This window comes from Schistocerca nitens, chromosome 2, assembly GCF_023898315.1.
Source record: "Schistocerca nitens isolate TAMUIC-IGC-003100 chromosome 2, iqSchNite1.1, whole genome shotgun sequence".
In the NCBI taxonomy this organism is placed as follows: Eukaryota; Metazoa; Arthropoda; class Insecta; order Orthoptera; family Acrididae; genus Schistocerca; species Schistocerca nitens.
Window position 1 is genome coordinate 123,934,949 of NC_064615.1, and position 19,389 is coordinate 123,954,337.

The following is a 19,389-nucleotide window of genomic DNA, read 5'->3' on the forward strand; positions in this document are numbered from 1 at the left end:
TGTCTTTGAGCGTAAATGTGTAGGTGATTAGGTGATTTGAGAGTACACAGGCTGCGAATTTAGTACACATTGCTGGCGGTAAAATGGTTCCACCCCAGCTGGGCATCAAGTTGAACTAAGTTTGATTCACAGATGAGGATAGTTCATTCTAAGGTGTTTCAACTCTGTGCTGGAGTTCACCAATCGTAGTGGCTGGCGAGTGGTGATGTGGCAGTGATGTGCAATCAGTGACCAAATGATTTCAGATGGCGAGAGATCTGAATATATTAATAGGGGTAGCAGTCGCACTTCCTCACTATCAGCAGCATGGGCAGTATTCAGTCTAGCATTACCATGTAGACACGGCAGCTTCATGGGTACCTCAAATATGAGGCACAGTGTCGGCCTTAAAACTTCAGAAATGTAACGCCCGTTATTCAAATTACCGGCTGTGTGAAGTAGAGTTGAACGTGGTGTGTAATCAGTGGCACCCCAAACCATCATGCAGGCGATGGGGCCATATGAAGGTGACAAATACTGTCTGGCAATGTTCATTCTCCTCGGAGCCTCCACGCATGGGGAAGTCCGTCTTGATGCTGTCCGTAGAATCAGAACTTGTCTGAGAAGACGACTAGTGACACTTCTGTGTCCAGTGTTGTATTTGGGCGCACAGCTGTCGGCGTGCCCCTCTGCGGTGACGCATCTAGCGAAGCAGCAGCAGTACATGGTGACAATGCGTGGTGCTCCAGATGTTGCCTCACCGTCCGTGTGGATACACCCGTCTTGGTGCAAACAAAGCCCATTTCCAAACTCAAGGTACGTGACGTGCCTGTTCGACTGTGTACGGCCAATCGAACAGTATATCTCTCTCTCAGGCGCTAGTCACGTGGGACCGCTGAGAGCCTGCTTGGCGTTGAGTACGGCCCTCCCGAGGCCATTGATTCCATGTTCAAGTGGCAGTACTGGGATTCTCATCAACATAATAACGCAGAACTATGAACTAAAACCTTCACATTCGGGAGAACGTCGGTTCAATCCCGCGTCCGGCCATCCTGATTTAGGTTTTCTGTGATTTCCCTAAAACGTTCCAGGCGAATGCCGGTATGGTTCCTTTGAAACGGCACGGCCGACTTCCTTCCCCGTCCTTCCCTAATCCTATGAGACCGATGACCTCGCTGTCTGGTCTCCTCCCCCAAACAACCCAACCCAACCCCTTAACACGATCTTCTCAAAAACAAACGACACATCCAAATTTAATTTGTGAATGAGAAATACATTGTAGAAACTTCATTTACACACAAAAAGTAGATTCTATTACTCCTACTTTATGTGATTTAGCTGAAACGCTAACTACTACATATTCAAGCATGGAGTAGACTTCATTTCAATTTGAGGATTATTGCATGCCGCATTAATGGCGTTGCAAATTTGGTGGACAACAGAGCAGATTTTTCGCTATGTCTATAAATCACATAAGTCGAAAGGCTTTGAGCAAGTGCGTTCATGCTGTAAAAATTTCCATTTCGACGGGGCATTAAGCTCTAAATTTGCCTCAGTTTTCCTTTTACGGTGAAGGAAATGGCATCTATTGCCAGAGTCCAAGGTTTACCACCTTGTATAGCAGTCTTGAGTGCGCGGAAGTATGTTCTCTTATGGGAGGATAGTCTGTCATTAACTACCTACGCCGTTTGGAGGAGAACCAGCTACCATCCGCGTCGGAAATGATGTCCGTACTGGTCCCAAACAAAGCGTGCAGACCTTCGACGTCACGTCACTTACGACTCAGATAGGAATCATACTTATTCCATGTTCAGTGTAATGGGTATTAATTTGTAACTTGTGAACTAGATTACAACAGTATTTAGTCCATAATTCTCTTCCTGCATCGTATACAAATAAATTGATTGCAGTTTCCTCCAGAACATCGGTCTGACGCAGTCTGAATTGAGTCGAATTCGTTCAGAAGCACCAAAATGAAAATATACTGTCTTCCAAAACTACAGAGTTAGAGAATCGATATACATGCCACAAGTTGCTATAACAGTTTAGTGTGATGACCATGAGGTAGGAGACTCACAGCCGACTACTGGAGGAGACAACACATGACAAGCGACGGACACCACTTTAATTCACGTCACACTTGGTGATCAGTAAAACTACAATGTTACCGACGCATTTCTGTTTACATCGAGCGAGGTGGCGCATCGGTTGGTACACTGAACTCGCATTCGGGATGACGACGGCTCAAACCCGCGTCCGGCCATTCACATTTAGGTTTTCCGTGATTTCCCTAAATCTTTCCAGGCAAATGCCGGGATGGTTCCTTTGAAAGGGCGCGACCGATTTCATTCCCCATCATTGACAGAATCCGAACTTGTGCTCTGTCTCTAATAACCTCGATGTCGACCACACGTTAAACCAAATCTTCCATCTTTCCTTGATTTTTGTTTATGGAAGAAATAAATTGCACAAAGGGGTTTTCATATTTATTTGCTGGTACTATTAGAAAATAATCGGTAACTTTTCGGTTTCACAGTCGCCGTGGTCTTTGAGCATTTCGTTAGTTACGCGCATCTTATTGAGACCTAGAACTTTTCGTGGAAGAGAAGACTTCAAGAGTTTGCGTCCTGTGCTGAAAAATGAAAGCGTGTAGGAGAGAGGACAAAGAGTGTGTTTCTAATATCACGTAGTCTATAATTTTGCTACCGCAGCAAAAGTATTCGAATTTTGAAACAAGTCATATTTACTTTGTACAAACTGAGTAGCCCTTTTAAGAAATTAGTTATTTTATGTTCCTTCCGTTTGACGAGACTTCCCTTATTTTCTTTCGGTACTCGCGAAAACTCCGTACGGTAGGTTGTGTTTATTGATCGTGGTGTATTAGGCGAGGGACTGGATTAATCTATCAACAGTGTCTTCAGTTGCCATGTAGAGCTAAGCCATCGTTCTCAGAAACCTCATTTTTTATAACTGTATAATTACTGCGTCGTAGGCCATTAAATGAGAAACTTTTATTTGACCAACGTTTACCAAACTGCAGTAACCCCGCACAGCAAACTCGAATAACCTGAAAGAAAAAGAGACAGTATGAGATGATGAGCATGATGACAGGAAATATTGACAAATGGAAGGCGTATTCTTAAATATAGTAAAGTTCAGATCTACGAATGGTTCGAATGGCTCTGAGCCTATGGGACTTAACATCTGAGGTCATCAGTCACCTAGAACTTAGAACTAATTAAACCTAACTAACCTAAGGACATCACACACATCCATGCCCGAGGAAGGATTCGAACCTGCGACCGTAGCAGTCGCGCGGTTCCGGGCAGAAGCGCCTAGAACCGCTTGGCCACAGCGGTCGGCTCAGATCTATGACTCGCCTTTTTCTGGGCGAAAAACAGTCTTCCGTAGAACCGTGGAAAACACTAGGCAAGATAAGAAAAACAGCAGCTAACCCAAAAGTGAGAAAATTGTGAGCTAGCGTTGCGTAATAGTCGATAATTAGTAGAGCACACGAGCTGTACGGCATTTCTTCGTAGTGAACATGAGGTTGAAACTTCATTCGCTCATTTTATGAAATCTCAACGTTAGCTAATTGCGTCGTATTTCTCAACGATAAAAGGGAGATTAATTTTGAATGAGAAGTTGTTTTAATGTCACTACCCTAAATCAAGAGTAGACTAATGGTCCCTGATGATCCATCGTGGACACTGCATAGTGGTCGGTCAGATATTTACCAAAGAAAAATCACCAAACAGGGGTATGTTTTCAAAAGTTGTTATTTTGTTTACACGACCAGTTTCGGCGTCTCTACATTCTCCGTATGTAGAGAATCAGGTACATCGATGCATGCGTAACCGGAGCCATCAACACCTGGATTCCGTGAGTTGTAGAGTGTGTACCTCGAAAGACTTGACAAGAGTTGTCAACTCCTTCGAAGGACACTCTCCACAAGAAATTCACGGAATCTAGGTATTGATAGCTCCGATTATGCATTCTTCGGTGTATCTGATACTCTATACGTGGAGTTCATAGGGGCCTGTAGAGGCGTTAATGAGCTATCGGAACTGGTCCTGTAAATAAAATAACAGCTTCTGAATATATATGCCTGTTTTGTGTTTTTTCTTTGGTTACTGGGCTAAAGGTGATTTAACCTGTGATTCATAAAACATTAGCATCTAAAATGAAATGTAATTGCGTTTAGCTATCGAATAATGAAAGCAGTTGTATAAACATTAATGATAGAGAGTAGGATCGCTATATGCATGTAGTACAAATGCGATTTGTTTTTTGTTTTTTGTTTTTTTTTTTTTTGCAACATGTATTTGCATTATTCTCTATTTCGTGCATCATTTAGCTCCATCAGCGATACCTGAAAGAAAATTCAGACCAGTTTGTGTGCTTCAAGACCTGATATAGGTGTTGGATAGGGCCGTTTAAGTTCATGAATATTCCAGATGTTAGTTAAGCCACATCTAAAACGGATAGAAATTTTAGTTGGGCAACTGTCCTCGTACAATGAGAGAGACATCCTTGTCGGAATGAAACAGCTCGACCATAGAATGGTGTTGTTCATCTAATACATAGTTGTTATTTGTACTCGAAGGGTAACAACAGGGCCAGTGGAATGCCACGAAACATGCGCCTAAGTCGTTATTGCGCTATATTTATGTTTAACGGTAGTGAGTAGTTGTCAGATGCGTTGGCATGATCAGACCTGTGTGCCTCGCGAGGTAATAGATGAAACGTCTCAACTGGCTGACACCAGGAGAGAATCTGATACTATTCTACAGTCTCTTAATTTAACGTATCACTGTCTGAAAGATAAAATTAGGCTATCAATAAGCTCAGAAGCATGTAACGAGACATATACTATGTGATACAAAACTATCCGGACACTCTCAAAAACATATGATTTCATGTACTGCCACCTACTGCCAGGTACTCCATATCAGCGACTTCAGTAGTTATTAGACATCGTGAGAGAGCAGAATGGGGCGCTCCGCGAAACTCGTGGACTTCAAACGTGGTCAGGTGATTGGGTGTCACTTGCGTCACACGTCTGTACGCGAGATTTCCACACTCCTAAACATCCCTAGGTCCACTGTTTCTGATGTGATAGTGAAGTGGAAACTTGAAGGGACACGTACAGCACAAAAGCGTACGGACCGACCTCGTCTGTTGACTGACAGAGACGGTCGACAATTGAAGAGGGTCGTAATGTGTAATAGGAAGACATCTATCCAGACCATCATACAGGAATTCCGAACTGCATCAGGATCCACTGCAAGTATTATGACAGTTTGGCGTGAGGTGAGAAAACGTTAATTTCATAGTCGAGCGGCTGCTCATAAGCCACACAATACGCCCGTAAATGCTGAACGACGCCTCGCTTGGTGTAAGGAGCGTAAACATTAGACGATTGAACAGTGGGAAAACGTTGTGTGGAGTGACGAATGACGGTACACAATGTGGCGATCCGATGGCAGGGTGTGGGTATGGCGAATGCCCGGTGAACGTCATCTGCCAGCGTGCGTAATGCCAACAGTAAAATTCGCAGGCGGTGGTGTTATGGCGTGGTCGTGTTTTTCATGGAGGGGGCATGCACCCCTTGTTGCTTTACGTGGCACTATCACAGCACAGGCCTACATTGATGTTTTAAGAACGTTCTTGCTTCCCACTGTTGAAGAGTAATTCGGGTATGGGGATTGCATCTTTCAACACGATCGAGCACCTGTACATAATACACGGCCTGTGGAGGAGTGGTTACCGACAATAACATACCTATAATGGACTGGCCTGCACAGAGTCCTGACGTAAATCCTATAGAACACCTCTGGGATGTTTTGGAACGCCGACTTCGTGCCAGGCCTCACCGATCGATATACCTCTCCTCAGTGCAGCACTCCGTGAAGAATGGGCTGCCATTCCCCAAGAAACCTTCCAACACCTGATTGAACTTTGCCTGCGAGAGTGGAAGCTGTCATCAGGGCTAAGGGTGGGCCAAAACCATACTGAATTCCAGCATTAGCGATGAAGTGCGCCAAGCTCTTGTAAGTCATTTCCATCCAGGTGTCCGGATACTTTTGATCACATAGTGTACATTCATCTGTGGGAGATGAAAATGCGGAATATCAATGAATCCTTGGTCTTATGTAAATTCACGGCCCCAGGCGAGGGCGCCCATACGATTCTGTTAAAAACTTGCGTGATACAAACTTTTAAATAATTTTCTTGGAAATAACACCTAACTACACTATATTTTTTGCTTTCTCTGAGAGCTAGAAGGGTGAGACGGGGTGGGGCGGACGGTGTTCGGGGTTGGGGCGCAGCCCCCCTTGCTCCTGGGTATGGAGGTTCTTTGAACGTCATATGTACAGTCGCTCAGACATCATACCAGCAACAAAAGGATAATACGGATAATGTACACTGGTATTTGTCCTGCGAGATAGTTTCACTAGAATGTTCCTGCTAAAATAATTCTTCATTACAGTCGCCTCACGAACGTCGAAATGAGATAGACCGATATACACTTACATCACGGATTAAAAACATTAATAAAAATTGCTTAACAGAACAAAGGGAATTGGACATGATAAGACAGCTGTTCTGTTCTATATAGTTTACGAGGAAGAACTTTCTGCCTCTGATTGTAGTCGATGGAGCAATGAAGTATTCCAAGTGACAGGAGAAAAAGGCGCAGGTCATTTCCATTTTCAAGAAGAGTCGTAGGATAGATGCGTATAATTATAAGCATATATCGCTGACATCAATTTATTTTTGAATTATGGACTATATTTTATGCTTGAGTATTATAACCATTTTTGGCAACGGCCTTGCCCCAGTGGATACACCGGTTCCGGTCAGATCACCGAAGTTAAGCGTTGTCGGGCATGGCCAGCACTTGGATGGGCGGCCATCTGGGCCACCATGCGCTGTTGCCATTTTGCGGGGAGCACTCAACCTCGTGATGCCAATTGAGGAGCTACTCGACCAAATAGTAGCGGCTCCGGGCAAAGAAAACCATCATAACGATCGGGAGAGCGCTGTGCTGACCACACGCCCCACCTAACCAAATACTCATCTGAGGATGACACGGCGGTCGGATGGTCCCGATGAGCCACTTGTCGCCTGAAGACGGAGTGCTTATTATGAGCATTTTTGAGGCCAAAAACTCCACTGTAGTAGGAGATTCTTCAAATATCGATCTTGTGAAACTCATTTCGCTCTAGTTTTCGTCGTTGTCGATCTACATGTGTATCATATTTTCTGAATTTCATGATGTACAATCACTCAGCTGTATAACTAGTATCAGTCTTTGAATTTTACCATCTTCAGGTAAATAAAGCTTTACCCTAGGTAGTGTTAACCTGATGACGGGAAAATTGTGAGACTGAGTTAATTGTAATGCACTACACCTTATGATATTCAACTTGTGGGGCGGCGGGTGGAATGAATGTTGATATTTAATGTTTGGTTTAATGTAGAAATTATGCATTTCCCTGCCGATTAACGCCGGCCGAAGTGGCCGTGCGGTTAAAGGCGCTGCAGAGTGGAACCGCAAGACCGCTACGGTCGCAGGTTCGAATCCTGCCTCGGGCATGGATGTTTGTGATGTCCTTAGGTTAGTTAGGTTTAACTAGTTCTAAGTTCTAGGGGACTAATGACCTCAGCAGTTGAGTCCCATAGTGCTCAGAGCCATTTGAACCATTTGAGCCTGCCGATTAACCATATGTGGGGCGGCGGGTGGATTTATCGTTATTTAAAATGTTCCTATTATTTATGCTGTCTTTTGCCGCTCTCAACACTGGCTCTCTAACTACAATATTGGCAACCAGATAGTGATTAGCAAAACGTGAAGCCCGTAATTAGAATTCCTAGTGCCCACTTCATCTGAGAAATACACTTATAGCTACAGCTTATAGCTCTGAGGAATTAGGAGATTGTCTGGGATTCATAATCAAAACGATCGTGAAAAAAAAAACGTTTGCTATATTCTGAAAGTCACAGATGAAAAACAAAGTATCCACACAATCTAACAGAGCAGTTCAGAGTCTAATGCGCTGATGCAACTATAACTGTCCACATTAAACGTTTAAGTGAATGCTCGCCATAATTTGATGATAATGTTCATCAAACGCCACGCTAAATAATGGTAGAATGTTTGTCCCGCGACGGCACCTGAAAATACGACATACGTAAACTGAAGATAGATAATTAAAGTCATCCCAGAATTAACACTTCACTTGAAAATGATTTCATGGTTGCGCGTAACCTGAGTAACTCAATAAGGCATCCGAGGCTGTTTATAGCAATGATACCGACGCGACGCGACTCCCGACACAGATGGTGTGCTATTCAGCGTCTGGAGAGAACTGGGGCCTTGCTTCCTCGTGCAGCGTTCTTATATATAAAGCCGCGGTGCGGACGACTAAGGGAACGCCTGATCAAATCGGCTCTCCCGACTAGCCGCTGGGCTAGTAAAGCACCACTTTAAGTTACCGAAAAAATCATAGCTTCTTTTGCTGATGGCCGATGAAGCTCTCAATTTAAATGTGCATTCAGCACACAGGTAAGTAATCACAATAAAAGTTTGACGTGGCTAAGTTAAATATTTTGGGCGAGAGAATTAATTTAATTACACTGCACGCAGTGACGAGCTCTGAACTTGCCCTTTGGAAATACACTATCGCTATAGTTTTATAGTTATTCAATTGAAACTTCTCACATCTTTATGATTATAGCGGATCTCCCTTCTACTTAAATTTAAACATCCTAGCCTTATTTATTAGCCTACTTAATCTATCTTGCTTCCTTAATTTTTAAGACAAAAACCAGACAATTATGAATTTCAACAAAAATTTTAATTTGTGAGATCCAAAGTACTGTTTCTATTAAATTATTATGGAAAAGGAATCTAAATATAAATTTTTAAATATGTAGCTCTTTTCTGTTGCGCCAATGATTTTTACAGAGAAACGTCCAAATTTCGAAAATGGTTAAAGTTATTGAACTGATATTCAACACATATTGATTTAGTATTACTCCTGGCATGCTAGAAACGTTTCAGGTTATTTGCTTGATTTTTAAAGTATTGCGCAACATTTATGACTGGCTGGCACACAATGGAAAGACTGATGTGAATTTACTACGGAGTGAGTAGGCTGCTTCCCTACAAACTTGCTCTGATGGTCCATGAGTTCTGAAAGGCGCTGAAGAGCCTTGCCCAGGTTGATGCCGTATTCCTTGATTTCTTGCTTTTGATATAGCATTGGACTATCGCCTAGTGAACATTACACAAAAAAATAAATAAATACTGGAAATCTTCGCAACTGGATTGAATACTTCCTAGTAGACAGAACTCAGTATGTCGTGCCATGTGGAGGTTATGTGAGCAGCAATAGTTGACCTAAGAAAATATAGTTCACCTGCTGTGGAGAAAACGGACCTCAGGGGTGTACTTCATGAGATTATAGACCATGTATTAATATGAGGTTTTGTTAGAGATAACCTGATTTCTTGTCTAATTCATAGAATGAAGGCTTTCACGGTAGGTGTTGTCATCACTTAACACTTCCGGGCTGAGATGCCGTGGTCCATACATAAGACTCTCCCCTGACGTTTCGCCTTCGACTGCGGAAGGCATCCTCCGAGGACAATCGGCGCACTGCAACGAGAGCGCGAGTGAGCACCGTATATACAGGGTGAGTCACCTAACGTTACCGCTGGATATATTTCGTAAACCACATCAAATACTGACGAATCGATTCCACAGACCGAACGTGAGGAGAGGGGCTAGTGTAATTGGTTAATACAAACCATAAAAAAATGCACGGAAGTATGTTTTTTAACACAAACCTACGTTTTTTAAATGGAACCCCGTTAGGTTTGTTAGCACATCTGAACATATAAACAAATACGTAATCAGTGCCGTTTGTTGCATTGTAAAGTGTTAATTACATCCGGAGATATTGTAACTTAAAGTTGACGCTTGAAACCTCCGACGTTCAGTTGCGTGTTGTAACAAACACGGGCCACGGTCGGCGAGCTGCATCTGCGGGGACATGTTTACGATGACGACCGTGTTTACGAGAGTGGCTGTAGTGCACTGTTGTGGTTTGGTCTAGCTGTCGCAGTGCCCGCATGTAGCGCTTGCTGCTATTGTTATTCTGCATTCGTCTCCGCACGCAGACCAACTGTAGTACACCGTGTTACCAGACGTCTGTGATAGTGTAGTGTTGTAGGAACTGTGACCATGGTGTATTCGAACTCTGAAAAGGCGGAGATGATACTCATCTACGGCGAGTGTCGACGAAATGCAGCTGAAGCCTGCAGGGTGTATGCAGAACGGTACCCGGACAGAGAGCATCCAACTTGCCGCACATTGCAAAACATCTACCGCCAACTGTATGCAACAGGTATGGTCGTAGCACGCAAACGGGTCCGTAACAGGCCCGTCACAGGAGAAGCGGGTGCAGTTGGTGTGTTAGCTGCTGTTGCCATGAACCCACACATGAGTACACGGGACATTGCGAGAGCCGGTGGACTGAGTCAAAGTAGTGTCATGCGCATACTGCATCGTCACCGCTTTCACCCGTTTCATGTGTCGCTACATCAGCGATTACATGGTGATGACTTTAATCATCGAGTGCAATTCTGTCAATGGGCATTAACAGAGAATGCGTTGCAGTTCTACCTGTTTACCGATGAAGCGGGTTTCACAAACCACGGGGCAGTTAATCTACGGAGCATGCATTACTGGTCCGTGGACAATCCTCGCTGGCTCAGACAGGTAGAGCGACAGCGACCGTGGACTGTAAATGTATGGTGCGGAATCATTGGCGATCACCCCATTGGTCCTCACTTCATTGCAGGGGCCCAAACAGCTGCAACATACATCGCGTTTCTACAGAATGATTTGCGAACTTGCTCGAAAATGTCCCACTGGAAACACGGCGACGTATGTGGTATCAGCATGATGGTGCACCTGCACATTCCGCAATTAACACTAGGCTGACCCTTGACAGGATGTTCGACGGGCGTTTCATAGGACGTGGAGGGCGCATAAATTGGCCAGCCCGTTCTCCTGATCTTACACCTCTGGACTTCTTTCTGTGGGGTACGTTAAAGGAGAATGTGTACCGTGATGTGCCTACAACCCCAGAGGATATGAAACAACGTATTGTGGCAGCCTGCGGCGACATTACACCAGATGTACTGCGGCGTGTACGACATTCATTATGCCAGAGATTGCAGTTGTGTACAGCAAATGATGGCCATCACATTGAACATCTATTGGCCTGACATGTCGGGACACACTCTATTCCACTCCGTAACTGTAAACGGAAACCACGTGTGTACGTGTACCTCACCCCTCATGGTAATGTACATGTGCGTCAGTGAAAAAGACCAATAAAAAGGTGTTAGCATGTGGACGTAATGTGCTGTTCCAGTCTCTTCTGTACCTAAGGTCCATCACCGTTCCCTTTGGACCCCTACGTAATTCGGTGCTCTCCGATACACACGATCGAACAGCGGAGGAGCGGTACTCAAGCGTCAACTTTAGGTTACAATATCTCCGGATGTAATTAACATTTTACAATGCAACAAACGGCACTGATTACGTATTTGTTTATATGTTCAGATGTGCTAACAAACCTAACGGGGTTCCATTTAAAAAACGTAGGTTTGTGTTAAAAAACATACTTCCGTGCATTTTTTTATGGTTTGTATTAACCAATTACACTAGCCCCTCTCCTCACGTTCGGTCTGTGGAATCGATTCGTCAGTATTTGATGTGGTTTACGAAATATATCCAGCGGTAATGTTAGGTGACTCACCCTGTATAAGGCCTTGTACATGATAGCGTTGCAACGCGCGTTATGGGCAGCGCGTTACAACGCGAGCTGTTGAAAAACAATAAACCGTTGACTGCGTACACATGCAACGCGCGCTTCGAAATGACGCCGCGTCGTAACGCGCGTCTCGAAGGTTCCTCGAGGATCGCGCGTCCGCCGAGCGCCTCGAGTTCCTAGTGTACATATTTGTAACAGACATCATGTTAACAACTTTCTGTAAATAAAATTAAGATAACATAAATAAATAGCTTTAGTTACCTTTGACAGATATTACATCCAAATAGGCTTCGTCAGTAGTTAAATATACAAATGTTTATTTGTATGTTAATTATTCCATTTTACACATAATTATTCGCATTATGCTCTGTTATAAGTAATGCTATTAAATAGTAACTGCTTGAACTTACGACTAAATTCAGAGTCACAAGATTAAAAAAAAATGGTTCAAATGGCTCTGAGCACTATGGGACTCAACTGCTGAGGTCATTAGTCCCCTAGAACTTAGAACTAGTTAAACCTAACTAACCTAAGGACATCACAAACATCCATGCCCGAGGCAGGATTCGAACCTGCGACCGTAGCGGTCTTGCGGTTCCAGACTGCAGCGCTTTTAACCGCACGGCCACTTCGGCCGGCACACAAGATAAAACAGTTAGTTATGTGTAACTGGAGAAGTTACTCCAGACAAGCCAACGAATGGCGCCTTAAAAAATGTATCTTCATACCTGTACCCATCTCGTTGTCGTACATAGTTATGCAACACACAACATGCCAAAACTATACTTTCTGCAAGTCCTAAACTGACATTTAGAGGCCTATGAAATATTCTCCATTTATTTGCCATAATACCGAAGGTACATTCAATATACCTGTGAGATCTTGACAATCGGTAGCTTAAAACTCTTTTAATATGAGACAATAATTTTCCAACGTATCGACACATGATGTGTTTCGACAGACCGAACGCATCATCTGATACTAAAACATGAGGCAATGGTGTAATCTCCACATTTGAAATTGTTTTTGCCTGTGGAATATTCAATGTACCTTCTATGAGTTTTTTGTAAAATATTGATTCCTGGAAAACTGATGAATCATTACTTTTGCCATAGGAACCAACATCCACAAACAAAAAACGGTAGTTAGCATCACAAACAGCTAGTAGTTCAATTGAATGAAAATGCTTGTAGTTGTAAAAAAGGGACCCTGAATCATTGGGTTGCACAATACGAACATGTTTACAGTCCAGTGCTCCAAGGCAGTTAGGAAAGTTGCCATACTTTAGAAAGTCGTTACTAACTTGTTCCCACTTGTCTTCTGTCATAGGCGGTATACAAATTGTTTTCAATTTGTTCCATATTACTGCACAAACTTGACGGATTATGTTCCCTATGGTTGACTTTCCTACTCTGTAATTGTAATGAAGTTCAGCAAAAGAACATCCTCTTGCCAGATTCCTGGAAAAAACATGTTAATTTTTTACTGTGTTAATTGACTACAAAGTTTACAAACTTTTTTTTAGGAACAACTTTGTAAAAGAGATGGAAGAGTCTGCGTGACAATTTTGCCAGAGAATTAAAAAGAAGGAAGACCAAGATATCAGGATCTGGAGCAAGCAGCTCTATTTCTTATATACATTTCTCACGGCTCCAATTTTTAGAAAATACAGTAAGTAATAAGGAGACTACCAGTAATCTTGATGACCATGGCCAGGATACAGTCATCTTGGAGGAGGAGGAAGCAGCTACTGACGATTTGAACAGGTCTGAACAAAGTACCGAAAACCCAGTATGTAAGAAAAAATTAAGTTAAATCCAGTTGATAAACATTTTTCGGACATTTTAAACAAAAGTATTTTGCTAAGAGAACAAAGAGAAATGGAAAAAAATAACGAAGATGAGGACAAACTCTTTTGTCTCTCTCTCTGTACAAGGAACTGAAGAAAGTGCCTGAACACGGTAAAATTAGAACGAAAATTCAGTTACTTGAAACAATACAAAGAGCCCTAGATTTCTACAACGCAACTGCGATTAATGAGACACGTGGACCTGTGCACTACCAACCATTCTCCAGTGTGCAACATGGCCAAGTATACCCAGGTGCTTTTCCAGCCCAAGCTTCTCAGTCTCCACAAGTACCGGTCACCTCACAAGCAGGGTCTGAACATCAACATACAGTAATGGCCAGGTACACTCAGGAACTTCTCCAATACATGCAGCTCAGACCCCACGACGACCACAAGGGGCCGCCTCACCAGCAGGTAGTTGCACTTCTCTACAAAGTTCTGAAATATTGGATTTGTACTAAAACTGAAGGATTTTCTTTACTTTAAGAAAGAATAAAAATTTTGAATTGATGTCTTGTCAATTTGTTATTTTATATACAATAATTTATACCGTACATGTAGTATCAGTTTATAAATAAACTTACCTCAATGTGATTACGAGTTTCTCTTCTGGTGAAATACTATCCCTAACGTAGTTCCCACTAGGTACCAGGTCATCATGAACTATGTTCAATAACTCGTCAAAGGACGCGATCGACATTCTTAAGTAATTAAAAAACTTTGGCCCATGTTTTCTTAGATTTGGGTACAGAGTTACAAAAGATCCGTGAGTTAATTTGTCACGTAAAAGCGGATGTACCCAGTACTGTCCTTGCCTTCGTCTCCGTTCTTTAAGCCTGCGGTGCATAATCCAAAGACATGCTGCCTCTTCGACTTCCACGGCTAAACTGGAGTTCAACGCGGCGTCAACGCCATACGTGTGTACACGCCACTTTCTCTGACGCGCGTTACAACGCGCGATGCAACGCTATCATGTGTACATAGCCTAAGACATCCAGAGGGCGCCGCTGTCAATCACGTGACGTCGGCTGTGCAATGATCTCTGATATTGCCAACTCTCTCAATTGAAATTAATGGATTGTCACGCTGTTGCTGCAATGTTGACATCCATATCTCATCCAGCTTAATGCCTTCATCTTTTCTATTAAAATTATTGCAGTGTTTGGCAATCTCAGTGGCCTCTCTGTACATTCGCGCATAATAATGCGATGTCTTTGCTATGACGGTCGTCTCACTAAACTTTATTTCATGATCGCCTTCCTGAAACACATGTTACGCTACAGTCGATTTATTAATATGTCCGAGGCGGCAGTTCCTTTTATGTTCACCCAGACAGGTGTTGATGCTTCTTTTTGTTGTGCCTATATAGACCTTTCCACAACTGCACGGAATTTTATAGACGTCTGGTATAGCTAGAGGATGTCGTTTATCTTTTGAAGATCTTAAACATTCTTTAATTTTCGTGGTGGGTCTGAAGACAGTTTCCACATCGTACTTGCTTAAAATTTTTTCCAATTCGGTCAGTGACCTTACTAATAAATGGTAAGAACACTTTCCCCTTGGGTTGGTGTCGATCCTCGTCCGTCCTGGTTGTCAGTCTAGGGCATAGTGCACGATCTATCTCTCTGTGGGAATACCCATCCTTCTTGAAGATCGCTCTAAGGTGTTCTCTGTGTGAGCTGGTTCACATATTTTGTGCGCCCTGTCTATTAATATTTTAATCGACCCTCTTTTACGTCTTGGTGTTGGTTAGAATCTTTCTGCAGATAACGATCAGTGTGTGTGTCTTTTCTGAAAACCTTATGACCCAATGATCCGTCCTCTCGTTTGATCACAGCCACATCTAAGAAGTTCAGGTGACCATCGATTTCCTTTTCCATAGTGAATTGAATTCTTGGATTAATACTATTCAGATGTAACAGGAAGGCATCCAGTTCCTCTTCCCGATGGGTCCATATAACAAATGTATCGTCTAAATAACGATACCATCTGGCTGGTCTTTTTCTAGCTGTTTGCAGCGCCTGTTGTTCAACGTTCTCCATGAACAAGTTAGCCACAGCTGGACTAAGATGGCTTGCCATAGCCACCCCGTCAATCTGTTCATAAAAACCTTATTATATTGAAAATAAGTTGTTGTAAGGCAATGTCTGAATAATGCCAAAATATCGCTAGGAACAATGTCCGCTGTACATGTGATCGCTTCATTCACCGGAATCATGGTAAACAACATCAAAACTGACCAGGATATCATTAGGGTCCACACTAAATTCCTTAATAATATCGATGAAGTGATATGAATTTTTAACGTGACTGTCAGTTCCACCAACATGAGGTTTCAGCACCGAGGCAAGGTGCCCGGCTAATTCATGGGTGGGAGACCCTATTGCGCTGACTATAGGTCTCAAAGGCACCAGCGGTTTATGTACCTTGGGTAACCCATAGAGTCTGGGTGGGTAAGCTTCTGATTTAAAGAGTTGCTTCTTGTCGATTGAAGAGAGGGAAGACGCTTTCACCAATTGATTGGTCATTTTTAAAATCCTCGATGTCGGATCCTTCTGAAGTTGTTTGTAATTGTTGGGATCCAAAATGTCCATGAGTTTTTCATGATAATCTTTACTCTTCATTACGACAGGACAACTCGCTGTGCCAAGGGAAATCTTATTAACGGCAGGGTTGCCGCCTTGACGTTTGATCTCCTTGTGTGCACTGCCATATAAGTGAGTCCAATTGGTCCATGGTATGACTGGCAAACAGGAGTGTAACATGCTAGAATCTGCCGAGATCTCAGGGCTGTATTAGAGAGTAATTGCCAGCCGTCTAACATATCACCAACCGCGACTTTTCATATTTCATGCCCACGATAACGAAATGCGCACGCCGCACATCGCTACTCTGCAGACGCTTGCACCGCGACCCACATGAGACATTGCTACACATAGTCATAGAGAAAGGGGTGCAGTATTGCTGCTCCTGCTTGTTAGGGAAAACAGAATTACAGTCTCGTCACTTATTCTCAGCTGCAGCAACGTAGTATAACTTCTGTGTAGAATAAATCCATCAAAGTCTATTCAGCGTTAATAAATTTCAGATTGCGTTATCCATGTTCTGATTCAGAGTAAATAGTTTAATCAAACAAACCTTATTCTCTTCCAACCAATTGTCACACAGTGGAATGTTATCTGTTTGTTGCGTCTACTTGTGTTGCCAACAGTTGATAAATTCCTGTGGTCTCACAAAAAAGATGTATTGCGTGTAAAATCAACATTAAAGAGTAGCCTTGAGTATGACAAATAGTGAGTGAGTGACTCTTTCAAAATCGTCATAAATATTTGTCGCTGAATCTGATTACCACCTGTGCATTATCAGCAAAACTGTCATTTTACGTATTTTCGTGGTGGAAAGTGAAACACAGAAATGTGCGAAGACGTCAGTTTCGCCTTCTCTAAAGAGAAGAAAGATTGGACAGGTACATATGAAAGTCTGAAGCACCCGGTGACGTTCCCAGGTATGAGCCCTGTGTAGCACGTGCCGAACCTTCTAGACGAGTTGCAGACCATTAGACGTTTCCAAAATTCTCTTTGCTTTCCACGACAAAAAGAAAGCAGTTGTCTGTTAAGTTCTTCAACCACGTCGTACACTTGTTTGCCTTCAAACATTTCAGCAATTTCTCTTAACCTCTTTTGTCTTCTTAGTCATGTAATTAGTTAGTTACTTAGTACTCAGTGAAAAATTTGACAACATGCCATGCCACCCACGCGTTGGTAATTTTTACATTTATTACATTCTCTACATGCAAAATATTTGTGGATGAATACAGCATTCCTTTCTGTGCTTAAATGAGATGAACGAGTAGTGTTATTGGACGGGAGGGGCTTTTCGGCCTCCTGGTGCATTTCTTCCATTTTGACGCCACTTCGGCGACTAGTGCGTCGATGAATATGAGATTAGGACAACACAAACACTCAGCCATATAGGAAGAATATCTCCAACCCGGCCGGGAATTGAACATGGGACTCCGCGATGTAGAGCCAATAAGGGTAACCACTAATTCCAGATATACACTGAAGCCCCAAAGAAACTGGTACAGGCATGCTTATTCAAACACAGAGATATGTAAAAAGGCAGCAACGCCTATATAAGACAAGTGGCTGGCGCAGTTGTTAGATCGGTTAATTTAAATGAGTTTGAACGTGGTGTTGTAATCGCCGCACGAGCGATGGGACACAGCATATCTGAGGTAGCAATGAAGTGGCGATTTTCCCGTACGACCATTTCACGAATTTACCGTGAATATCAGGAATCCGGTAAAACATCAAATCTTTAACATCGCTGGGTCTGGAAATAGATTCTGCAACAACAGGACCAACGACGAGTGAAGAGAATCATTCAACGTGACAAAAGTGCAGCCCTTCCGCAAATTGCTGCTGATTTCAATGCTGGGCCATCAACAAGTGTCAGTGTACGAACCATTCAACGAAACATCATCGATATGGCTTTCGGAGCTGAAGGGTCACTCATGTACCCTTGATGACTGCACGACACAAAGCTTCACGCCTCGCCTGGACTCGTCAGCACTGACATTGGACTGTTGATGACTGGAAGCATGTTGCCTGGTTGGACGAGGGAATGTTGATGAGCCGGCCGGCGTGGCCGAGCGGTTCTAGGCGCTTCAGTCTGGAACCGCGCAACCGCTATGACCGCAGGTTCGAATCCTGCCTCGGGCATGGATGTGTGTGATGTCCTTAGGTTAGTTCGGTTTAAGTAGTTCTAAGTTCTAGGGGACTGATGACCCCAGCTGTTAAGTCCCTTAGTGCTCAGAACCATTTGAACCATTTGAATGTTGATGACGGAAACATGTTCCCTGGTCAGACGAGTCTCATTTCGAATTGTATCGAGCGGATGGACGTTTACGGGTATGGGGACAACGTCACGAATCCATGGACCCTGCGCGTCAGCAAGGGACTGTTTAAGCTTTTGGAGGCTCTGTAATGGCGTGGGGTGCTTGCAGTTGGAGTGGTATGGGACCCCTGATGTATCTAGATACGACTCTGACAGGTGACACGTACGTAAGCATCCCATCTCATCACCTGCATCCATTGATGTCCACTGTGCATTCCGACGGAGTTGGACAATTCCAGCAGGACAATGCGACACCCCACGCGTCCAGAATTGCTACAGAATGGCTCCAGGAACACTCTTCTGACTTTAAACACTTCCGATGGCTACCAAACTCCCCAGACACGAACATTATTGAGCATATCATGGATGCCTCGCAACGTGCTGTTCAGAAGACAACTGCGCCCCTCGTACTCTTACGGATTTATGGACACCCTTGCAGGATTAATGGTGTCAGTTCCCTCCATCACTACTTCAGACATTAGTCGAGGGCATGCCGCGTCGTGCTGCGGCACTTCTGTGTGCTCGCGGGGCCATACACGATGTTAGTTAAGTGTACCAGTTTCTTTCGCTCTTCAGTGTGTTTCTCCTTTCTGTACTACACTGAGAAGAAATGATGGATTGTCGTTATTGTTCTACGGTAAAGTAACCAGTTATTTGTGTACCTGGGAACGTCTAGATTGCTATATACAATTTTCTTAGCTTACTAACTTCTTCTGAGAGCTGTTGTAAGATGCTGCTAAACTCGAAGAATTATGTTAGTGTATAAGGTCGTAGCGTTTTGTTTTGCATCTTGATATTCCGGTTGCT

At 43.3% G+C, this 19,389-nt stretch overlaps 1 pseudogene; it reads left to right on the forward strand.

Annotated features, from left to right (window-relative positions):
* Positions 1-6,805: 6,805 nt before the first annotated feature.
* LOC126238536 (5S ribosomal RNA) lies at positions 6,806-6,923 on the forward strand (annotated as a pseudogene).
* Positions 6,924-19,389: the final 12,466 nt, after the last annotated feature.